Source organism: Convolutriloba macropyga, chromosome 1 (assembly GCF_964194025.1).
Source record: "Convolutriloba macropyga chromosome 1, txConMacr16.3, whole genome shotgun sequence".
Classification (NCBI taxonomy): domain Eukaryota; kingdom Metazoa; phylum Xenacoelomorpha; order Acoela; family Convolutidae; genus Convolutriloba; species Convolutriloba macropyga.
In genome coordinates, this window is record NC_134468.1 from 80,509,095 (window position 1) to 80,528,275 (window position 19,181).

At 35.3% G+C, this 19,181-nt stretch overlaps 1 protein-coding gene and 4 non-coding genes across 5 annotated transcripts in view; 4 read left to right on the forward strand and 1 right to left on the reverse strand.

Moving 5' to 3' along the window:
* The window catches only part of LOC142351429 (uncharacterized), a 239,390-nt gene that overhangs the window by 207,710 nt on the left and 12,499 nt on the right, over positions 1–19,181 (reverse strand). The window lies entirely within an intron of this gene.
* Positions 3,978–4,050, forward strand: Trnav-uac (transfer RNA valine (anticodon UAC)). The gene has a single exon. It is a non-coding gene; the product is annotated as a tRNA-Val (tRNA).
* On the forward strand, positions 7,708–7,780 carry Trnav-uac (transfer RNA valine (anticodon UAC)). Its single transcript has one exon. It is a non-coding gene; the product is annotated as a tRNA-Val (tRNA).
* Trnav-uac (transfer RNA valine (anticodon UAC)) lies at positions 9,679–9,751 on the forward strand. Its single transcript has one exon. It is a non-coding gene; the product is annotated as a tRNA-Val (tRNA).
* Positions 11,253–11,325, forward strand: Trnav-uac (transfer RNA valine (anticodon UAC)). The gene has a single exon. It is a non-coding gene; the product is annotated as a tRNA-Val (tRNA).

The following is a 19,181-nucleotide window of genomic DNA, read 5'->3' on the forward strand; positions in this document are numbered from 1 at the left end:
TTGACAACGAATTACTCTTATAAAACATTAACCTCAGGGTGCTGTAATATAGGGGCCATCACGTCTGTTTAAACGCAGAAGGTCCCCAATTCAAGCCTAGAAATTGCCAGCCTGGACAGCATTAAGCAAACGTTTTAAAAACAAATATTTGTTTTTTATGTGATCAAAACTATAAACAAATGGTTTCATTCTAGTCAACTTAACATTTGTAAACAAATTACTCCTTTCAAAAAATAAATTCAAGTAGCTGTTGTGTAGCAGTTATCACGTCTGCTTGACGCACAAAAGTTCTCCGGAGCAATCTTGGACATCATCCAGTAAAAAGTTTTGAAAACAATTGTTTTGTGTTCATTTGATCAAAGTTACATTGATATGATTATTTTCTACTCAACTCATCCTTCGAAAACGAATTACTGCTTTAAAACATTAACCTCAAGGTGCTGTGGTGTAGCGGTTATCACGTCTGCGTTACACGCAAAAGGTCTCCAGTTCAAGCCTGGACAGCATCAAGCAAAAGTTTTGAAAACAAATTGCTCTTTATTTGATCAAAATATTTTCCAAATGATTTCATTCTAGTCAACTCAACTTTTGAAAACAAATTACTCCTGTAAACCAGTAACCTCAAAAAGGTGCCGCTATGGTGTAGAGGTTATCACATCTACTGTACACGCAAAAGGTCGCCAGTTAAATCCTGGACAGCACCAAACAAAAAATTTGGAAAACAAAAATTCAGTCTTTTTTTGATCAAAACTATATTCAAATTATTTAATTCTGATCAACTCAATCTTTGACAACGAATTACTCTTATAAAACATTAACCTCAGGGTGCTGTAATGTAGGGGCCATCACGTCTGTTTAAACGCAGAAGGTCCCCAATTCAAGCCTAGAAATTGCCAGCCTGGACAGCATCAAGCAAAAGTTTTGAAAACAAATTGCTCTTTATTTGATCAAAATATTATCCAAATGATTTCATTCTAGTCAACTCAACTTTTGAAAACAAATTATTCCTGTAAACCAGTAACCTCAAAAAGGTGCCGCTATGATGTAGAGGTTATCACATCTACTGTACTGGCAAAAGGTCGCCAGTTAAATCCTGGACAGCACCAAACGAAAAATTTGGAAAACAAAAAATCAGTCTTTGTTTGATCAAAATTATATTCAAATTATTTAATTCTTATCAACTGAAACTTTGACAACAAATTACTCTTATAAAACATTAACCTCAGGGTGCTGTAATGTAGGGGTCATCACGTCTGTTTAAACGCAGAAGGTCCCCAATTCAAGCCTAGAAATTGCCAGACTAGACAGCATTGAGCAATTGTTTTAAAAACAAATATTTGTTTTTTATGTGATCAAAATTATAAACAAACGGTTTCATTCTAGTCAACTGAACATTTGTAAACAAACTACTCCTTTCAAAAAATAAATTCAAGTAGCTGTTGTGTAGCAGTTATCACGTCTGCTTGACGCACAAAAGTTCTCCGGAGCAATCTTGGACATCATCCAGCAAAAAGTTTTGAAAACAATTGTTTTGTGTTCATTTGATCAAAGTTACATTGATATGATTATATTCTACTCAACTCATTCTCCGAAAACGAATTACTGCTTTAAAACATTAACTTCAAGGTGCTGTGGTTTAGCGGTTATCACGTCTGCGTTACACGCAGAAGGTCTCCAGTTAAAGCCTGGAAAGCATCAGGCAAAAGTTTTGAAAACAAATTAATCTTTATTTGATCAAAATACTATTCAAATCATTTCATTATAGTCAACTCAACCTTTGAAAACAAATTATTCCTGTAAACCAGTAACCTCAAAAAGGTGCCGCTATGGTGTAGAGGTTATCACATCTACTGTACACGCAAAAGGTCGCCAGTTAAATCCTGGACAGCACCAAACGAAAAATTTGGAAAACAAAAAATCAGTCTTTGTTTGATCAAAATTATATTCAAATTATTTAATTCTTATCAACTGAAACTTTGACAACAAATTACTCTTATAAAACATTAACCTCAGGGTGCTGTAATGTAGGGGTCATCACGTCTGTTTAAACGCAGAAGGTCCCCAATTCAAGCCTAGAAATTGCCAGCCTGGACAGCATCAAGCAAAAGTTTTGAAAACAAATATTTGTTTTTTGTGTGATCAAAATTATATTCAATTCCTTTCATTCTAGTCAACTCAACCTTTCAGAAAAATTACTCCTTTCAAACACAAATCTCAAGGTGCTGTTGTGAAGTAGTTATCACGTCTGCCTGATGCACAAAAGTTCCCCAGAGCAAGCCTGGATATCATTCAGCAAAAGTTTTGAAAACAAGTGTACTGATTTCATTTGATCAAAATTACATTGATATGATTATATTCTACTCAACAACCTTCGAAAACGAATTACTGCTTTAAAACTATAACCTCAAGGTGTTGTGGTGTAGCGGTTATCAGGTCTGCTTTACACGCAGAAGGTCTCAAGTTAAAGCCTGGACAGCATCAAGCGAAAGTTTTGAAAACAAATTGCTCTTTATTTGATCAAAATATTATCCAAATGATTTCATTCTAGTCAACTCAACTTTTGAAAACAAATTACTCCTGTAAACCAGTAACCTCAAAAACGTGCCGCTATGGTGTAGAGGTTATCACATCTACTGTACACGCAAAAGGTCGCCAGTTAAATCCTGGACAGCACCAAACAAAAAATTTGGAAAACAAAAATTCATTCTTTTTTTGATCAAAACTATATTCAAATTATTAAATTCTGATCAACTCAAACTTTGACAACGATTTACTCTTATAAAACATTAACCTCAGTGTGCTGTAATATAGGGGCCATCACGTCTGTTTAAACGCAGAAGGTCCCCAATTCAAGCCTAGAAATTGCCAGCCTGGACAGCATCAAGCAAAAGTTTTGAAAACAAATATTTGTTTTTTGTGTGATCAAAATTATATTCAATTCCTTTCATTCTAGTCAACTCAACCTTTCAGAAAAATTACTCCTTTCAAACACTAATCTCAAGGTGCTGTTGTGAAGTAGTTATCACGTCTGCCTGATGCACAAAAGTTCCCCAGAGCAAGCCTGGATATCATTCAGCAAAAGTTTTGAAAACAAGTGTACTGATTTCATTTGATCAAAATTACATTGATATGATTATATTCTACTCAACAACCTTCGAAAACGAATTACTGCTTTAAAACTATAACCTCAAGGTGTTGTGGTGTAGCGGTTATCAGGTCTGCTTTACACGCAGAAGGTCTCAAGTTAAAGCCTGGAAAGCATCAAGCGAAAGTTTTGAAAACAAATTGCTCTTTATTTGATCAAAATTTTATCCAAATGATTTCATTCTAGTCAACTCAACTTTTGAAAACAAATTACTCCTGTAAACCAGTAACCTCAAAAACGTGCCGCTATGGTGTAGAGGTTATCACATCTACTGTACACGCAAAAGGTCGCCAGTTAAATCCTGGACAGCACCAAACAAAAAATTTGGAAAACAAAAATTCATTCTTTTTTTGATCAAAACTATATTCAAATTATTAAATTCTGATCAACTCAAACTTTGACAACGATTTACTCTTATAAAACATTAACCTCAGTGTGCTGTAATATAGGGGCCATCACGTCTGTTTAAACGCAGAAGGTCCCAATTCAAGCCTAGAAATTGCCAGCCTGGACAGCATTAAGCAAACGTTTTAAAAACAAATATTTGTTTTTTATGTGATCAAAATTATAAACAAATGGTTTCATTCTAGTCAACTCAACATTTGTAAACAAATTACTCCTTTCACAAAATAAATTCAAGTAGCTGTTGTGTAGCAGTTATCACGTCTGCTTGACGCACAAAAGTTCTCCGGAGCAATCTTGGACATCATCCAGCAAAAAGTTTTGAAAACAATTGTTTTGTGTTCATTTGATCAAAGTTACATTGATATGATTATATTCTACTCAACTCATCCTTCGAAAACGAATTACTGCTTTAAAACATTAACCTCAAGGTGCTGTGGTGTAGCGGTTATCAAGTCTGCTTTACACGCAGAAGGTCTCCAGTTCAAGCCTGGACAGCATCAAGCAAAAGTTTTGATAACAAATTGCTCTTTATTTGATCAAAATATTATTCAAATTATTTCATTCTAGTCAACTCAACCTTTGAAAACAAATTTCTCCCTTAAATCATCAACCTCAAGTTGCTGTGGAGTAGAGGTTATCACGTCTGCCTTACACTCACACGGTCTCTAGTGCAAGCCTGGACAGCATCAAGCAAAAATTTTGAAAACAAATTGCTCTTTATTTGATCAAAATATTATCCAAATGATTTCATTCTAGTCAACTCAACTTTTGAAAACAAATTACTCCTGTAAACCAGTAACCTCAAAAAGGTGCCGCTATGGTGTAGAGGTTATCACATCTACTGTACACGCAAAAGGTCGCCAGTTAAATCCTGGACAGCACCAAACAAAAAATTTGGAAAACAAAAATTCAGTCTTTTTTTGATCAAAACTATATTCAAATTATTTAATTCTGATCAACTCAAACTTTGACAACGAATTACTTTTATAAAACATTAACCTCAGGGTGCTGTAATGTAGGGGCCATCACGTCTGTTTAAACGCAGAAGGTCCCCAATTCAAGCCTAGAAATTGCCAGACTGGACAGCATTGAGCAAACGTTTTAAAAACAAATATTTGTTTTTTATGTGATCAAAATTATAAACAAATGGTTTCATTCTAGTCAACTGAACATTTGTAAACAAATTACTCCTTTCAAAAAATAAATTCACGTAGCTGTTGTGTAGCAGTTATCACGTCTGCTTGACGCACAAAAGTTCTCCGGAGCAATCTTGGACATCATCCAGCAAAAAGTTTTGAAAACAATTGTTTTGTGTTCATTTGATCAAAGTTACATTGATATGATTATAATCTACTCAACTCATTCTTCGAAAACGAATTACTCTTATAAAACATTAACCTCAGGGTGCTGTAATGTAGGGGCCATCACGTCTGTTTAAACGCAGAAGCTCCCCAATTCAAGCCTAGAAATTGCCAGCCTGGACAGCATTATGCAAACGTTTTAAAAACAAATATTTGTTTTTTATGTGATCAAAATTATAAACAAATAGTTTCATTCTAGTCAACAACATTTGTAAACAAATTACTCCTTTCAAAAAATAAATTCAAGTAGCTGTTGTGTAGCAGTTATCACGTCTGCTTGACGCACAAAAGTTCTCCGAAGCAATCTTGGACATCATCCAGCAAAAAGTTTTGAAAACAATTGTTTTGTGTTCATTTGATCAAAGTTACATTGATATGATTATTTTCTACTCCACTCATCCTTCGAAAACGAATTACTGCTTTAAAACATTAACCTCAAGGTGCTGTGATGTAGCGGTTATCACGTCTGCGTTACACGCAGAAGGTCTCCAGTTCAAGCCTGGACAGCATCAAGCAAAAGTTTTGAAAACAAATTGCTCTTTATTTGATCAAAATATTATCCAAATGATTTCATTCTAGTCAACTCAACTTTTGAAAACAAATTACTCCTGTAAACCAGTAACCTCAAAAAGGTGCCGCTATGGTGTAGAGGTTATCACATCTACTGTACACGCAAAAGGTCGCCAGTTAAATCCTGCACAGCACCAAACAAAAAATTTGGAAAACAAAAATTCAGTCTTTTTTTGATCAAAACTATATTCAAATTATTTAATTCTGATCAACTCAAACTTTGACAACGAATTTCTATTATAAAACATTAACCTCAGCTTGCTGTAATGTAGGGGTCATCACGTCTGTTTAAACGCAGAAGCTCCCCAATTCAAGCCTAGAAATTGCCAGCCTGGACAGCATTATGCAAACGTTTTAAAAACAAATATTTGTTTTTTATGTGATCAAAATTATAAACAAATAGTTTCATTCTAGTCAACAACATTTGTAAACAAATTACTCCTTTCAAAAAATAAATTCAAGTAGCTGTTGTGTAGCAGTTATCACGTCTGCTTGACGCACAAAAGTTCTCCGAAGCAATCTTGGACATCATCCAGCAAAAAGTTTTGAAAACAATTGTTTTGTGTTCATTTGATCAAAGTTACATTGATATGATTATTTTCTACTCCACTCATCCTTCGAAAACGAATTACTGCTTTAAAACATTAACCTCAAGGTGCTGTGATGTAGCGGTTATCACGTCTGCGTTACACGCAGAAGGTCTCCAGTTCAAGCCTGGACAGCATCAAGCAAAAGTTTTGAAAACAAATTGCTCTTTATTTGATCAAAATATTATCCAAATGATTTCATTCTAGTCAACTCAACTTTTGAAAACAAATTACTCCTGTAAACCAGTAACCTCAAAAAGGTGCCGCTATGGTGTAGAGGTTATCACATCTACTGTACACGCAAAAGGTCGCCAGTTAAATCCTGCACAGCACCAAACAAAAAATTTGGAAAACAAAAATTCAGTCTTTTTTTGATCAAAACTATATTCAAATTATTTAATTCTGATCAACTCAAACTTTGACAACGAATTTCTATTATAAAACATTAACCTCAGCTTGCTGTAATGTAGGGGTCATCACGTCTGTTTAAACGCAGAAGCTCCCCAATTCAAGCCTAGAAATTGCCAGCCTGGACAGCATTATGCAAACGTTTTAAAAACAAATATTTGTTTTTTATGTGATCAAAATTATAAACAAATAGTTTCATTCTAGTCAACAACATTTGTAAACAAATTACTCCTTTCAAAAAATAAATTCAAGTAGCTGTTGTGTAGCAGTTATCACGTCTGCTTGACGCACAAAAGTTCTCCGAAGCAATCTTGGACATCATCCAGCAAAAAGTTTTGAAAACAATTGTTTTGTGTTCATTTGATCAAAGTTACATTGATATGATTATTTTCTACTCCACTCATCCTTCGAAAACGAATTACTGCTTTAAAACATTAACCTCAAGGTGCTGTGATGTAGCGGTTATCACGTCTGCGTTACACGCAGAAGGTCTCCAGTTCAAGCCTGGACAGCATCAAGCAAAAGTTTTGAAAACAAATTGCTCTTTATTTGATCAAAATATTATCCAAATGATTTCATTCTAGTCAACTCAACTTTTGAAAACAAATTACTCCTGTAAACCAGTAACCTCAAAAAGGTGCCGCTATGGTGTAGAGGTTATCACATCTACTGTACACGCAAAAGGTCGCCAGTTAAATCCTGCACAGCACCAAACAAAAAATTTGGAAAACAAAAATTCAGTCTTTTTTTGATCAAAACTATATTCAAATTATTTAATTCTGATCAACTCAAACTTTGACAACGAATTAATCTTTTAAAACATTAACCTCAGGGTGCTGTAATGTAGGGGCCATCACGTCTGTTTAAACGCAGAAGGTCCCCAATTCAAGCCTAGAAATTGCCAGACTGGACAGCATTGAGCAAACGTTTTTAAAACAAATATTTGTTTTTTATGTGATCAAAATTATAAACAAATGGTTTCATTCTAGTCAACTGAACATTTGTAAACAAATTACTCCTTTCATCAAATAAAATCAAGTAGCTCTTGTGTAGCAGTTATCACGTCTGCTTGACGCACAAAAGTTCTCCGGAGCAATCTTGGACATCATCCAGCAAAAAGTTTTGAAAACAATTGTTTTGTATTCATTTGATCAAAGTTACATTGATATGATTATATTCTACTCAACTCATTCTTCGAAAACGAATTACTGCTTTAAAACATTAACCTCAAGGTGCTGTGGTGTAGCGGTTATCACGTCTGCGTTACACGCAGAAGGTCTCCAGTTCAAGCCTGGACAGCATCAAGCAAAAGTTTTGAAAACAAATTGCTCTTTATTTGATCAAAATATTATCCAAATGATTTCATTCTAGTCAACTCAACTTTTGAAAACAAATTACTCCTGTAAACCAGTAACCTCAAAAAGGTGCCGCTATGGTGTAGAGGTTATCACATCTACTGTACACGCAAAAGGTCGCCAGTTAAATCCTGCACAGCACCAAACAAAAAATTTGGAAAACAAAAATTCAGTCTTTTTTTGATCAAAACTATATTCAAATTATTTAATTCTGATCAACTCAAACTTTGACAACGAATTACTCTTTTAAAACATTAACCTCAGGGTGCTGTAATGTAGGGGCCATCACGTCTGTTTAAACGCAGAAGGTCCCCAATTCAAGCCTAGAAATTGCCAGACTGGACAGCATTGAGCAAACGTTTTTAAAACAAATATTTGTTTTTTATGTGATCAAAATTATAAACAAATGGTTTCATTCTAGTCAACTGAACATTTGTAAACAAATTACTCCTTTCATCAAATAAAATCAAGTAGCTCTTGTGTAGCAGTTATCACGTCTGCTTGACGCACAAAAGTTCTCCGGAGCAATCTTGGACATCATCCAGCAAAAAGTTTTGAAAACAATTGTTTTGTGTTCATTTGATCAAAGTTACATTGATATGATTATAATCTACTCAACTCATTCTTCGAAAACGAATTACTCTTATAAAACATTAACCTCAGGGTGCTGTAATGTAGGGGCCATCACGTCTGTTTAAACGCAGAAGCTCCCCAATTCAAGCCTAGAAATTGCCAGCCTGGACAGCATTATGCAAACGTTTTAAAAACAAATCTTTGTTTTTTATGTGATCAAAATTATAAACAAATAGTTTCATTCTAGTCAACAACATTTGTAAACAAATTACTCCTTTCAAAAAATAAATTCAAGTAGCTGTTGTGTAGCAGTTATCACGTCTGCTTGACGCACAAAAGTTCTCCGGAGCAATCTTGGACATCATCCAGCAAAAAGTTTTGAAAACAATTGTTTTGTGTTCATTTGATCAAAGTTACATTGATATGATTATTTTCTACTCCACTCATCCTTCGAAAACGAATTACTGCTTTAAAACATTAACCTCAAGGTGCTGTGATGTAGCGGTTATCACGTCTGCGTTACACGCAGAAGGTCTCCAGTTCAAGCCTGGACAGCATCAAGCAAAAGTTTTGAAAACAAATTGCTCTTTATTTGATCAAATTATTATCCAAATGATTTCATTCTAGTCAACTCAACTTTTGAAAACAAATTACTCCTGTAAACCAGTAACCTCAAAAAGGTGCCGCTATGGTGTAGAGGTTATCACATCTACTGTACACGCAAAAGGTCGCCAGTTAAATCCTGGACAGCACCAAACAAAAAATTTGGAAAAGAAAAATTCAGTCTTTTTTTGATCAAAACTATATTCAAATTATTTAATTCTGATCAACTCAAACTTTGACAACGAATTACTCTTATAAAACATTAACCTCAGGGTGCTGTAATGTAGGGGCCATCACGTCTGTTTAAACGCAGAAGGTCCCCAATTCAAGCCTAGAAATTGCCAGACTGGACAGCATTGAGCAAACGTTTTTAAAACAAATATTTGTTTTTTATGTGATCAAAATTATAAACAAATGGTTTCATTCTAGTCAACTGAACATTTGTAAACAAATTACTCCTTTCATCAAATAAAATCAAGTAGCTCTTGTGTAGCAGTTATCACGTCTGCTTGACGCACAAAAGTTCTCCGGAGCAATCTTGGACATCATCCAGCAAAAAGTTTTGAAAACAATTGTTTTGTATTCATTTGATCAAAGTTACATTGATATGATTATATTCTACTCAACTCATTCTTCGAAAACGAATTACTGCTTTAAAACATTAACCTCAAGGTGCTGTGGTGTAGCGGTTATCACGTCTGCGTTACACGCAGAAGGTCTCCAGTTCAAGCCTGGACAGCATCAAGCAAAAGTTTTGAAAACAAATTGCTCTTTATTTGATCAAAATATTATCCAAATGATTTCATTCTAGTCAACTCAACTTTTGAAAACAAATTACTCCTGTAAACCAGTAACCTCAAAAAGGTGCCGCTATGGTGTAGAGGTTATCACATCTACTGTACACGCAAAAGGTCGCCAGTTAAATCCTGCACAGCACCAAACAAAAAATTTGGAAAACAAAAATTCAGTCTTTTTTTGATCAAAACTATATTCAAATTATTTAATTCTGATCAACTCAAACTTTGACAACGAATTACTCTTTTAAAACATTAACCTCAGGGTGCTGTAATGTAGGGGCCATCACGTCTGTTTAAACGCAGAAGGTCCCCAATTCAAGCCTAGAAATTGCCAGACTGGACAGCATTGAGCAAACGTTTTTAAAACAAATATTTGTTTTTTATGTGATCAAAATTATAAACAAATGGTTTCATTCTAGTCAACTGAACATTTGTAAACAAATTACTCCTTTCATCAAATAAAATCAAGTAGCTCTTGTGTAGCAGTTATCACGTCTGCTTGACGCACAAAAGTTCTCCGGAGCAATCTTGGACATCATCCAGCAAAAAGTTTTGAAAACAATTGTTTTGTATTCATTTGATCAAAGTTACATTGATATGATTATATTCTACTCAACTCATTCTTCGAAAACGAATTACTGCTTTAAAACATTAACCTCAAGGTGCTGTGGTGTAGCGGTTATCACGTCTGCGTTACACGCACAAGGTCTCCAGTTCAAGCCTGGACAGCATCAAGCAAAAGTTTTGAAAACAAATTGCTCTTTATTTGATCAAAATATTATCCAAATGATTTCATTCTAGTCAACTCAACTTTTGAAAACAAATTACTCCTGTAAACCAGTAACCTCAAAAAGGTGCCGCTATGGTGTAGAGGTTATCACATCTACTGTACACGCAAAAGATCGCCAGTTAAATCCTGCACAGCACCAAACAAAAAATTTGGAAAACAAAAATTCAGTCTTTTTTTGATCAAAACTATATTCAAATTATTTAATTCTGATCAACTCAAACTTTGACAACGAATTACTCTTTTAAAACATTAACCTCAGGGTGCTGTAATGTAGGGGCCATCACGTCTGTTTAAACGCAGAAGGTCCCCAATTCAAGCCTAGAAATTGCCAGACTGGACAGCATTGAGCAAACTTTTTAAAAACAAATATTTGTTTTTTATGTGATCAAAATTATAAACAAACGGTTTCATTCTAGTCAACTGAACATTTGTAAACAAATTACTCCTTTCAAAAAATAAATTCAAGTAGCTGTTGTGTAGCAGTTATCACGTCTGCTTGACGCACAAAAGTTCTCCGGAGCAATCTTGGAACTCATCCAGCAAAAAGTTTTGAAAACAATTGTTTTGTGTCCATTTGATCAAAGTTACATTGATATGATTATATTCTACTCAACTCATTCTTCGAAAACGAATTACTGCTTTAAAACATTAACCTCAAGGTGCTGTGGTGTAGCGGTTATCAAGTCTGCTTTACACGCAGAAGGTCTCCAGTTCAAGCCTGGACAGCATCAAGCAAAAGTTTTGATAACAAATTGCTCTTTATTTGATCAAAATATTATTCAAATTAGTTCATTCTAGTCAACTCAACCTTTGAATACAAATTTCTCCCTTAAATCATCAATCTCAAGTTGCTGTTGAGTAGAGGTTATCACGTCTGCTTTACACGCAGAAGATCTCCAGTTCAAGCCTGGACAGCATCAGGCAAAAGTTTTGAAAAGAAATTGCTCTTTATTTGATCAAATTATTATCCAAATGATTTCATTCTAGTCAACTCAACTTTTGAATACAAATTTCTCCCTTAAATCATCAACCTCAAGTTGCTGTTGAGTAGAGGTTATCACGTCTGCTTTACACGCAGAAGATCTCCAGTTCAAGTCTGGACAGCATCAAGCAAAAGCTTTGAAAACAAAAATTTGTTCTTTGTTTGATCAAAATTATATTCAAATGGTTTCATTCTAGTCAAATCAACATTTGAAAACAAAATTACTCCTTTCAAACTCAAAATTCAAGGTGCTGTTGTGTAGCAGTTATCACGTCTGCTTGATGCACAAAAGTTCTCCGGAGCCAGCTTGGACATCATCCAGAGCAAAGTCACATTGATATGATTAAATTCTACTCAACTCAACCTTCGAAAACGAATTACTGCTTTAAAACATTAACCTCAAGATGCTGTGGTTTAGCGGTTATCACGTCTGCGTTACACGCAGAAGGTCTCCAGTTAAAGCCTGGACAGCATCAGGCAAAAGTTTTGAAAACAAATTGCTCTTTATTTGATCAAAATACTATTCAAATCATTTCATTATAGTCAACTCAACCTTTGAAAACAAATTATTCCTGTAAACCAGTAACCTCAAAAAGGTGCCGCTATGGTGTAGAGGTTATCACATCTACTGTACACGCAAAAGGTTGCCCGTTTAATCCTGGACAGCACCAAACGAAAAATTTGGAAAACAAAAAATCAGTCTTTGTTTGATCAAAATTATATTCAAATTATTTAATTCTTATCAACTGAAACTTTGACAACAAATTACTCTTATAAAACATTAACCTCAGGGTGCTGTAATGTAGGGGTCATCACGTCTGTTTAAACGCAGAAGGTCCCCAATTCAAGCCTAGAAATTAGCAGCCTGGACAGCATAAAGCAAAAGTTTTGAAAACAAATATTTGTTTTGTATGTGATCAAAATTATATTCAGTTGGTTTCATTCTAGTCAACTCAACCTTTCAGAAAAATTACTCCTTTCCAACACTAATCTCAAGGTGCTGTTGTGAAGTAGTTATCACGTCTACCTGATGCACAAAAGTTCCCCAGAGCAAGCCTGGATATCATTCAGCAAAAGTTTTCAAAACAAGTGTTCTATGTTCATTTGATCAAAATTAAATTGAGATGATTATATTCTACTCAACTCAATCCTTAAAAACAAATTACTGCTTTAAAACATTAACCTCAAGGTGCTGTGGTGCAGCGATTATCAAGTCTGCTTTACACGCAGAAGGTCTCCAGTTCAAGCCTGGAGAGCAGCAAGCAAAAGTTTTCAAAACAAATGGGTCTTTATTTCATCAAAATTTTATTCAAATGATTTCATTCCAGTCAACTCAACCTTTGAAAACAAATTACTCCGGTAAAACATTAATCTCAAGAAGGTGCCGCCATGACGTGTTTGAGTTTAGCACGTCTACTGCAAACGCAGAAGGTCACCTGCTCAATCCTGGACGGCACCAAACAAAAGTTTTAAAAACAAAAATTTGGTATTTCTTTGATCAATTTTATATTCAAATGATTTCTTTCTAGTCAACTCAACCCTTGACAACAAACTACTCATGTAAACCAGTAACCTCAAAAAGGTGCCGACATGGAGTAGCGGATATCACGTCTACTTTACATGCAGAAGGTTGCCAGTTCAATCCTGGACAGCACCAAACAAATGTTTTGAAAAACAAAAATTCAGTCTTTGTTTGCTCAAAACTATATTCAAAAGACTTCATTCAAATCAAGTCAACCTTCGAGAACAAATTTCTCCCTCAAATCATAAACCTCAGGGTGCTGTGGAGTAGAGGTTATCACGTCTGCTTTACACTCACACGGTCTCCAGTGCAAGCTTGGACAGCATCACGCAAAAGTTTAGAAAACAAAGTTTGATTTTGAAAAATTATATTCAAATGGTTTCATTCTAGTCAACAAAATTTGAAAAAATTACTCCGTTCAAACTCTAACCTCAATGTGCTCTTGTGTAGCAGTTATCACGTTTGCTTGATGCACAAAAGTTCTCCAGAGCAAGCTTGGATATCATCCAGCAAAATTTTTGAAAACAAGTGTTCTGAGTTCATTTGATCAAAGTTACATTGATATGATTATATTCTAATCAACTCAACCTTCGAAAACCAATTACTGCTTTAAAACATTAACCTCAAGGTGCTGTTGTGCAGCGCTTATCACGTCTGCCTAACACGCAGAAGGTGTCCAGTTCAAACCCTTAGATCATCAAGGAAAACTATTGAAAGAAAAAGTTTGTGTTTTTTGAACAAAAATTTCTAGAAAAACTAAACGTTGAGTAAAAAAAACGCTTTAAAAATTAACCTTGGGTTGCATTGGTTATCTTGTCAGCGCCCTATTAAAACGCAGGCCACTAGTTAAACCGTGCAGAGCTTCCAGCAAACGCCTGTTGAAAAACAAGGCGTTATGCTTATTTGATAAAAACTATATTCATATATATTAATTCTAGTCAACCCAACATTTGAAAAAAAAAATACTGCAGTAAAATATTAACATTACTATGCTGCGCTGAAGCGTTTGTCAAGCCTACTTCTCACGCAAAAGGCCTTCAGTTCAAGCTTCTTCTCACGCAAAACGCCCTCAGTTCAAGCTTTCAGTTTCTCAGGGACAAGTTTTAAAAAACTATCTCTTTACTTGATGACAACTCTACTCGTGCATTTTATTTCCAGTCAACTCAACTTTCTCGAGAAACTACTGCTCAAAACTTGAAGCTGACGGTACTGTAGTGTAGCGGTTATCACGTCAGCCTCACAAAGAGAAGCGCTGCAGTTCAAGCCTGAGAGCATGAAGGCAAAGTTTGCAAACAAATGTCCTAAGTTTATTTGACCCAATTACATTCACGTATTTTATTTCCAGTCCACACAACCGTTGAGAAAAATTACTGCTGTTAAAATTAACCTCACCACGATGTGCTGTAGCGTTTGTCCCGTCTTCTCTGGTGTACCGGCCATTACGTCTGCTCTACAAACAGAATGCCGCAAGTTCAAGCCTGAAAAGGATCAATGAAAGTTTTCAAAACAGGTGTAATGTGCATATTTAATCAAAACTATGTTCGTGTAATTCAAAATTAGTCAACCCAAACTTTGAGAAGAAAATACTGCTTCAACTTGCCAACTTCAAGAAGATGTGACCTCGTGGTTATCAAGTCTACTGCATAGCGGATCTCCGGGCCAAGCTGGACAGCAGCAAGAAAAACTTTTGAAATATTCTTTAATTAAATAGTCTTGAATTAAACAAAATTACTAACGCATTTAATTTCAAATCAATCAATTATCTGGGATTAAATTACTCCTTCAAAATATTAATGGCAAGGTGCTATCGTGTATCTGTTATCACGTCTGCCTATCACGCAGGAGGCATCCATTTCAAGCCTGCAGATCATCAAGGAAAACTATTGAAAGAAAAATTTTGTTTTCTTGAACGAAATTTGTAGACAAACTAAAAGTTGAGTGAAAATAACTGCTTTAAAATATTAGCCTTGGGTTGCATTGGTTATCATGTCAGCGTCCTATTACAACGCAGGCCACTAGTTAAACCGTGCACAGCTTCCAGGAGACGCCTGTTGAAAAACAAGGCGTTGTGCTTATTTGATAAAAACTATATTCATATAGTTTTGTTCTAGTCAACCCAACATTTGAGAAAAATTACTGAAGTAAAAAACTAATATTACTGTGCTGCGCTGATGCGTTTGTCAAGCCTGCTTCTCACGCAAAAAGTTTCTAGTTCAAGCGTGATCAGCATCAGACCATAAGATTTAAAAAACGATCACTCCTCATTTTATGACAACTCTACTCATGCATTTCGAAAAACTACTGCTTCAAAACTTGAATCTGACGGTACTGTAGTGCAGCGGTTATCACGTCACCCTTGCATTCAGAAGCGCTGGAGTTCAAGCCTGGTAAGCGTCAAGGCAAGAGTTTGAAAACAAAGGTTCTACGTTTATTTGATCAAAACATATTAACATAATTAATTTGCAGTCAACCCAAGCTTTGAAAAAAACTGCTCTAAAATATTAACCTCGGCACGCTGTGCTGAATCGGCTCTATACGCAGAAGGTCACCAGATCAAGCTTTTAAAGAATCAAGAAGATTTGGAAAAAAGTGCTCCATTTTGATCTGATCACAAACATATTCATTATTTTATTTCTAGTTAAGGTGACGTTCTCGATAAAATTTTTGCTTCGAACAATTAACTTGAAGCTGCAGGGGTGCAGTGGTTTTCTTGTCAGCGTCCTATTAAAACGCAGCAGGTCTCTAGTTAAATCCTGTACAGCATCCAGCATAAGGTTGCTGCAAAACAGGCGTTGTGCTTATTTGATAACAATTAAACTCATACAATTTAATTCTAGTCAACCCACCATTTGAAAAAACTATTGGTGTGAAACATTACAATAAACAGTGCTGCACTGAAGCATTTGTCAAGCCTGCTTCTCACGCAAAAGGCTTCCAGTTCAAGCGTGGTCAGCATCAGGGATAAGTTTTAAAAAACGATCTCTCTTTAATTGATTAAAATTCTACTCATGCATTGTATTTCTAGTCAATCCAGCTTTTGCGAAAATTTATTGCTTCAAAACTTGAATCTGACGGCGCTGTAGTGTAGCGGTTATCACGTCACCCTTGCATTCAGAAGCGTTGAAGATCAAGCCTGGAAAGCGTCAAGGCAAGAGTTTGAAAACAAAGATTCTACGTTTATTTGATCAAAAAATATTCACATAATTTATTTGCAGTCAACCCAAGCTTTGAAAAAAAACTGCTGTAAAATATTAACATCGGCACGCTGTGCTGAATCGTTTGTCACGTCATCTCTGGTGTAGCGGCCATTACAACTGCTCTATACGCAGAAGGTCACCAGTTCAAGCTTTTAAAGAATCAAGGAGATTTGAAAACAAGTGCTCTTTTTTGATCTGATCACAAATATATTCATATATTTTTATTCTAGTCAAGCCGAAGTTCCCCATAAAATTTTTGCTTCAAACCATTAACCTGAAGCTGCAGGGGTGCAGTGGTTTTCTTGTCAGCGTCCTATAAAAACGCAGCAGGTCTAGTTAAATCCTGTATAGCATTCAGCATAAGGTTGCTGCAAAACAGGTGTTGTGCTTATTTGATAACAATTAAACATTTGAAACAACTATTGCAGTAAAAAACTAAAATTACAGTGCTGCACTGAAGCGCTTGTCCAGCCTGCTTCTCACAAAAAAGATCTCCAGTTCAAGCCTGGTCGGCATCAAGTATAAGTTTTTTAAAAAGGATCTATCTGTATTTGATTCAACTCTCGATTCTACTCATGCATTTTATTTCTAGTCAATACAAAATTTGCGAAACACTGCTGCTTCAAAACTTGAATCTGACGGTGCTGTAGTGCAGCGGTTATCAAATTATCCTCAAATTCAGAAGCAATGCAGCTCAAGTCTGGACAGCATCAAGGCAATGTTTGGAAAACCAAGGTTCTACGTTTATTTGATCAAAAAATAATTACATATTTTATTTCCAGTCAACCCAACCGTTGAGAGAAATTACTGTTGCAAAATATTAACCTCGACACAATGTGCTGTAGCGTTTGTCAAGTCACCTCTGGTGTAGCGGCCAATACGTCTGCTCTATACGCAGAAGGTCACCAGTTCAAGCTTTTAAAGAATCAAGGAGATTTGAAAACAAGTGCTCTTTTTTGATCTGATCACAAATATATTCATATATTTTTATTCTAGTCAAGCCGAAGTTCCCCATAAAATTTTTGCTTCAAACCATTAACCTGAAGCTGCAGGGGTGCAGTGGTTTTCTTGTCAGCGTCCTATAAAAACGCAGCAGGTCTAGTTAAATCCTGTATAGCATTCAGCATAAGGTTGCTGCAAAACAGGTGTTGTGCTTATTTGATAACAATTAAACATTTGAAACAACTATTGCAGTAAAAAACTAAAATTACAGTGCTGCACTGAAGCGCTTGTCCAGCCTGCTTCTCACAAAAAAGATCTCCAGTTCAAGCCTGGTCGGCATCAAGTATAAGTTTTTTAAAAAGGATCTATCTGTATTTGATTCAACTCTCGATTCTACTCATGCATTTTATTTCTAGTCAATACAAAATTTGCGAAACACTGCTGCTTCAAAACTTGAATCTGACGGTGCTGTAGTGCAGCGGTTATCAAATTATCCTCAAATTCAGAAGCAATGCAGCTCAAGTCTGGACAGCATCAAGGCAATGTTTGGAAAACCAAGGTTCTACGTTTATTTGATCAAAAAATAATTACATATTTTATTTCCAGTCAACCCAACCGTTGAGAGAAATTACTGTTGCAAAATATTAACCTCGACACAATGTGCTGTAGCGTTTGTCAAGTCACCTCTGGTGTAGCGGCCAATACGTCTGCTCTGCAGAATGCCTCCAGTTCAAGCCTGGAAAGCATCAAGGAAAGTTTTCAAAACAAGTGTTATATGTATATTTGATCAAAACAATGTTTGTATATTCAATATTAGTCCACCCCACCTTTGAGAAAAAAAATTGCTGCTTCAATCTACTAAACTTAACGTGATATGGCCTCGCCGTTTTCAAGCCTGCCGCATAGCAGGTCTCCAGGCCAAGCTGGACAGCAACAAAAAAAAACTTTTGAAAAGTTCTTTCTTTCCTTAATTAAAATTACTCATGCATTTAGTTTCTAATCAATCAAACATCTGGGATAAAAATAACTCCTTCGAAACAACAATGTCAAGGTGCTGTGGTGTATCGGTTATCAAGTCTCCTTAACACACAGAAGGTCTCCATTCCAAGCCATCAGATAATCAAGGAAAACTATTGAAAGAAAAATTTTATGTGCTTTCTTGATCAGATTTCCTAGACAACCAAAACGTTGTGAAAATTATTGCTGTAATGTGAGTGAAATCAAAAATGTGATCATTCACCTTTATACCATTAGGCTCTAAGAAAACATCTACACCATTCTTTTTTGAGGATGCATCAACTTCTTTTAATTCCAATTGTTCAAATGATTGTTTTCTCAATTCCAGTCGAATACTAATCATATCATTGTCAACTGCAATTGTATCACCTTTGTAATCATTTATTGCAATAGGTAATGAGATTTCCAATGCTCTTAATGTTGTGGTGTTACCTTCCTGCAGTGTGAGGTTGTGGTGTTTCCTCCATATACCAATTTTGTTCCTCCATGTACTCGTTTTGAAATAATAAGGTTGTAGACAAAGGATCAATTAATTATTATATGGTACCAAAACACTCCTGTTGTCTTAGTGTATCTTGGAATCTACTTCTTTTGCTTTCTCTATCTAGTTTGTTTAGTTCTATTAGTATTTCTAGTTTACTCATAACTTACTCGATCTTAATTTCATTCGTTAAACTCTTATGTTATTTAGACGGTAAAAATCTTACGCTAAGTTTCGTTTACCTCAAAACGTAAAATATTAACTATACCTCATAACGTAAAATATTACTATAACTATAAAAAGTATAACTATACCTCATAACGTTAAAACTCAATATTCAACAAAAATTCAAGAAAAAGCTTAAAATTTACATTAAAACACTTGATCCGCGAAGTGGCTTCAACGATTTCTGTATTTTTAAATAGTTATACTTTTGTCTGGGTCAT